The sequence below is a fragment of the Podarcis muralis genome, chromosome 10 (assembly GCF_964188315.1).
Source record: "Podarcis muralis chromosome 10, rPodMur119.hap1.1, whole genome shotgun sequence".
NCBI classification, from domain to species: Eukaryota; Metazoa; Chordata; class Lepidosauria; order Squamata; family Lacertidae; genus Podarcis; species Podarcis muralis.
In genome coordinates this window covers 53,564,326-53,570,325 of record NC_135664.1, presented here as the reverse complement: position 1 = coordinate 53,570,325, position 6,000 = coordinate 53,564,326, and positions in this window count along the sequence as shown.

The window sequence follows — 6,000 nt, the reverse complement described above, 5'->3', positions numbered from 1 at the left end:
GTCACCTTCACCACCCTGCGCTAGCAATTATTTTAGCTGTTCCTTCTCCATAGCCAAGAGTATGTTTGTGCGTGTCAAGTGCAATGCTTTTATGATCCAAACTGCCCACATGCTGGAGAAGGAACACAACCACCCACAAGATGTCAGATTACATATTGGCTGGGTCTCCTTAAAACATTGTGCACGAAAGCCCTTTGAAGCTTTTTTGTTGTTAATCTGCCAGCTATATTCCCATCAAGGGATAGACTGATGGCTCTAAGGTTGATCTACCTGAGCATCACTTTGTAATCTAGCCTAATACTCTTTGTCTTTGTTCTGGTCAGTTCTGAGCAGAAAGATATGATTGGAACATCTCATATGGTGTGGCTTATTTGGCATAACAGGAGGGGAGATCTCAGTTTCATAGAAACAAAGAATCTTAGAGTTAGAAGGGACTCTGAGGGTCAACCATTCAAATCCCCTGCAATGCAGGAATCTCAACTAAAGCATCCCTGGCAAATGGCCATTGAATCTCTGCTTAAAAACCTCCAATGAAGGAGAGTCCACCTCATCCTAAGGAAGTCCATTCCACTGTCAAACAGCTCTTACCATCAGAAAGGTCTTCCTTATGTTTCGTGAGAATCTCTTTTCTTGTACAGTAACTTAAATCCATTGGTTCGAGTCCTAACCTCCGGAGCAGGAGAAAACAAGCTAGCTCCATCATATGCCATCATTAAACTGCTTTGAGATAGGCTTTTTGTTCAATGATAAGAAAGGCTTTTTGATGTTGCCACATAAATATTTCCAGAAAGCTTCTGAAACATTGTACTCCTGAACACTATTCAGGATCAGCCCTACTATTAGGTAAAGTGGAGAAGCTGCCTCAGGCAGAACATACTGCCCCTGCCCTCCTGAGTAAAGAGTGGCAGGAAAGTGTTCAAGGAAAAAGTTGTATGTGCCACATGGCCTGACTTCTTTCTCCTAAGCTAGCCTGATGACCTCAGATGTGATGGAGAATGCTGCCCCCATCATCAGTGAGATTTAATTGCCAGTCTGTTTGGCTTCTATACATGGAAAGGGTTGGTGGTGCTCCATCTTTTCCCTCACTCCAGGCAACAAAATGTGTTAGGCTGCCCCCATGCCTATTCCAACCCTCTTTCTATTATTCTCTTCTAATATCCAGCTCAAAAAATAATCTATATGCCAGGGAGAATTCACCAATTTTCCATTCCATCTTTCCATTTCTAACAGTTCCTACAAATCAGGCAAGTTACCTAAATGAAGAGAATGGTATATTTCTTTTCATAATGACAGGTTGTTTTCCCCCCAGTTTAAAGGCTTCAGATTACTGTCTGTTGAAGACTTCATTTTGATTCTTCTCACTTTCCTTGTTACAAAATTCCACCTTCACCTACCAAAGAAAAATACTGACTTTGTTCAGTAGCTAGCTCCAAAACCATGACATAGTGATTATATTGGCTAGTGGACAGCAGAAAACGTCACTAAAGGTTTTTTCCCCATGAAAAAATGGGGGAGGAGGGCACATGGTAGAATCATGTCCCCTTCCCTTCCTTGTAGCAACTAGGACTAAGGAAATACATCATCTACCATGGTGTCACTGTGCTCCTCATTGTCCCACCCTCAGAAGCTAACAGCACATGATATGTGAGGTGCAGGCAGGATGATGCCCAGTGCGATGACACAATGGCATGCACTGCATTTACCTAGAATTTAGAAGGGGCCGGGGGAGCGATGCCATGGCTGCTTACACACCATATATTTAAAGCTCATTTACAGCACATCAGCTCAAAAAAACAATCCTGAGAACTGTAGTTTGTTAAGGGTGCTGTGAAATGTAGCTTTGCAAGGAGCAAACTACAACTCTCAGTTTTCTTTGGGGTAAATGTGCTTTAAATGTATGAAGTGTATGCAGCCACGGAATTGTGACAGCTCCATATCTGTTGTAATATCCCTATGTTGTAAAGTCAGTGATTAGGTGAAACTTTGTTATTTGTCTCTCCCCCTCCCCCACCCCATCCACCCCCTGGTTCACATAGCTTTTTTCCATGAAACATATAGTTGTTCTGCCTTGTACTTCTTACAGTGAACAAGATCGTTCTGCTTAAGGTTTGCTGACAGATTGGCAGGAGCCTATAAATCTGAGCCAATGTTTGAAGCCTACGGACCAGCGTCTAAGGTTTCTGTGACCGGGCCAGGAGACCCTGGCAGCAGTTAAGTGTCAGGGCCCTTGAGAGACCTTTTTGGAGTTGGCAGTAGAGAAGCATACATGTTTCCTTTCCCTGGCCCTAAGACAATCTTGTCTGTCCAATAAAGTGCTGGGCATAGATTGTATGCTTAGAGCATGGTGTATAGACCCAGGTCAGCTCAAGGCTGCATACACACTATAATATGTCACAATGAGGTGATTGGCAGGTGGTTGCCCACTTACTTGTCAGATTTAGCCTGCCAGGGGTGGGGGAGATAAAAGTTGTCTCCCTTTAGCCAGAAAATATTTCTTATCCCTCCTGCACTAGACCTTTTAAGTATATGCTTCCTCCCTCAAACAATTCTGGGCACTTTTGTTTACCCCTCAGAGTTTTACATTCCCAGACACCCTTAATAAACTACACTGCCCAGAACTCTTTGCTGAGGGAAAATAAGCTTCAAATGGACTTTAAAGTTGTATAGTGTGTTCACAGTCTTTTCCCTTGTCAACAAATATTCCCTCAATAATGCACAAAGCATGAAAGACTGTCAGCTGTTCCTGCTCAGTTCCTGTTTGCAATGGTTCAGTCTCTGATATTGAACACACCCTTAAACATGCCCACATTTCCTTGGGTGCCAGGATTAGACCCTATCTTCTGTTCTGAACAGGAGAGAGGGACACAGAGTGTCTCTCTGTGAGTGAGCACAGTAGTAGCTGAGTAATTTAACTTTTTCTCCTTGATGGGGGATGCCTGCACCATCTGTGCTCCTCACTCTCTTTTTGCTGTTTGGATGTGGCAGCCATTTTGTGTTTTGCCACGCCAGCCATGACAGCCATTTCATACCCTCCAATATTTCTCCGATGAAAATAGGGACATCCTAAGGAAAAGTGGGACGTTCTGGGATCAAAACAGAAACCGGAACGGCTTCTCTAAGTTAGGAACATCTCTGGAAAATAGGGACACTTGAGGGGTCTGCCATTTTGTGCTACTGTATGTCACATTACCCACTGCAGTCCTTTTGTGACTGGGGCCAGTGGCAGTTTATCAAAATACTAAATGTGCCCCCTAAATGTGTTAAAAGAGTCAGTGTTTTATTATACTCTCAAAATGCTTTCCTTATTTTTGAGCTCTTCAGGTGGAAAGCCCAAACCAACTGAAATTTACTTTTACTTAATTCTGTATGACAAAACACATCTTAGAATCCATTGTCCATAATCACTGAGAAAATGGAGAAAGTCACTTTTTTTGTCCTTTATCAGAAGACTGCCACTCTCTTTCATGAAAAAGGCTTGAATAGTTAACTGAGTAATTGCTTGTTGGCCAGAAATTCAGTGGGTATGTAGCATGAGGAGAACAGTTGGAATGAATTGACCAGGACCTTTTCTTAGTAGTTCCACCCACTTTGGTGTCAGACTTATTTATTTCAAAGCTGAGGTAAACCTCTGGGGAGGAGAACAGCAGTAACTGCCATTTTGTCCTCTCTAGAAAGCCCAGTTCTGAGGTGTTTTTGAGTTTGGGAAATTCAGAATGGCTGCCACTCTTTACAGAATATGTGGATCATGCCAGGAGCAACTAATTTTCTTCCAAAGATGTAAAGCTAAATACCACTGAAGAAAAAAGCATTGACTGAAGCAGACTTGTTAAAAAATACTGTGTCATGGACCACTGTTCCCTGCAACCCTGTTTTAAACCTAAACTATTAGGAAAGCATTTGTTTGGATTTTTTTTTTTTAAAAAAAATAAGACAGTCTTGTAAAAAAAAAACCCAACTTAAAAAAACCATAAAAAACTAAGATGCATTGTTTGAAAGTAGAAGTAAAGGTTTGAGAACTCTCCCAGACAAGTTTATTGGGGGGGGGGGGCAGAGGAGAAGCAAACGAGAGATTAAAACTGCAGCCTTATGCGTGTCAATTTCTTACAGATGCAAAACGGGTATTAAGTGGCACCTGTAACACTGCCAGTTACTGCAATCAAAACAGTTAAGAAAGCAGATATGGGGTAAGGCAAACTGATCCCAAGTTGAACTCAGGTGTTATATGCTGACAAGGTTTCACCTCCAACAAAATTTTGTGGAAGTTAACTCCGCTGTTTGAATATGCACTGTGTGCCTCACTTGCTTTTGTCAACTCTGAATTGCCCACAAATCTGACTTATTGGAGTGAGAAAATTTTCTCTTCCTCTACTCTCGCCATAGCATGAATAATACTGTGTACCAGTTACACAGTCATCTTCATGCAGAGTTTGTTTCATCTTAAGGACCTGGTTCTGGTTTTTGTGTGTGTGTTTTTACACAGTTCTACTATGTACAGTATCCCAAACATTGTTGGTGCTGCTGCTAATTAAATGTTAAATAGTAGCAGTAACGAAATAGAAACTCCATTTGAGAGACCCAGTTCTGTGACACATGTCAAACAGGAAACCTCTGAGGCCTATCAGATAACAAGTTATGGGAATCCTATGCTAACTATGGCTTCCTCTACTCCTGCGGGATCTTCTGAAAGGTTTGCTATTACATGCAGGACCTTGACAATCCCAGCAGCAGTATTTTAAGCTATTTTAGGCATAGCCATTCGCACAATAGTTTTGTATGGAGGAATTGTGACTATTTCCCACTGGGATATGGTTTGATAGTGGATATTTGTTGTTATTGGCCTTTATTGGCATAAGTTTAAACAATAAAATCATACCAAGCCATCCAAATGCATTAATAATCCAAACACATACAATATATAAAAGACTAGATAGCCACCACTGAGTAAATCAGGCAACTTTAGATTTAGCTTCAGAAATCTGGGCTAAATACCCTGAAACAATCTTGGTAGTTTCATACTCCACTTGGTAGTGGAGTATCACCCTGCAACAAATACTGGATTACAGACTCTTTGTAAATCAATATTTTAAGTTGTGAGGGAGTCACTAGGAGATCTCTGTGAAGGGTGTTGAGAAGAGCGCAATCCAAAATTATGTGATAATAATATATAATAATAATTTATTATTTATACCCCGCCCATCTGGCTGGGCTTCCCCAGCCACTCTGGGCTGCTTTCAACAAAATATTAAAATACAGTAATGCATCAAACATTAAAAGCTTCCCTAAATAGGGCTGCCTCCAGATGTCTTCTAAAAGTCTGGTAGTTGTTGTTCTCTTTGACATCTGGTGGGAGGACGTTCCACAGGGCAGGTGCCACTACCGAGAAGGCCCTCTGCCTGGTTCCCTGCAACTTGGCTTCTCGCAGTGAGGGAACCGCCAGAAGGCCCTCAGCACTGGACCTCAGTGTCCGGGTAGAACTATGGGGGTGAAGATGTATCTGGTGTTGTATCTGGTGTTTTCTTACTACAGGAGCAGAATCTGTTCTGGAAGGTGTGTTTTTTTAAAAAAAAACACCTTCCGAACAAAACAGATGAGGGAAATGCATTTAGACGAGCTAGCATAAAAGCTCTGTGATATGATAGGGTATCTAAATTGTAAAAGTCATTAGGCATTATTCCATGGTGGGTCTGTGATGCTAAGTAAGCAGATGAACTTACAAAAGGCTGGGAGGGGTAGAGTTTTTGGATTTCATGGTCTAGCAGTCTCTGCTTGATGAGAGAGAATATATGTGATTCATCGGATAGAATCCCTATTTGCCTGAGTTTGAGGATAAAATCAGAAACCCATATAAAATTATTTGAAAGTCATAATCCAGTCCCTATATTCTAAGAGATCCTGACCTAACTCTGCCCACATAGCCAGACAGGAGACACATTTTGGGGCTCCTAGAATTTTTGGCTTTGAATTTGAAATGCAATCAATCCTGTAAATAAGTGTTCCCAT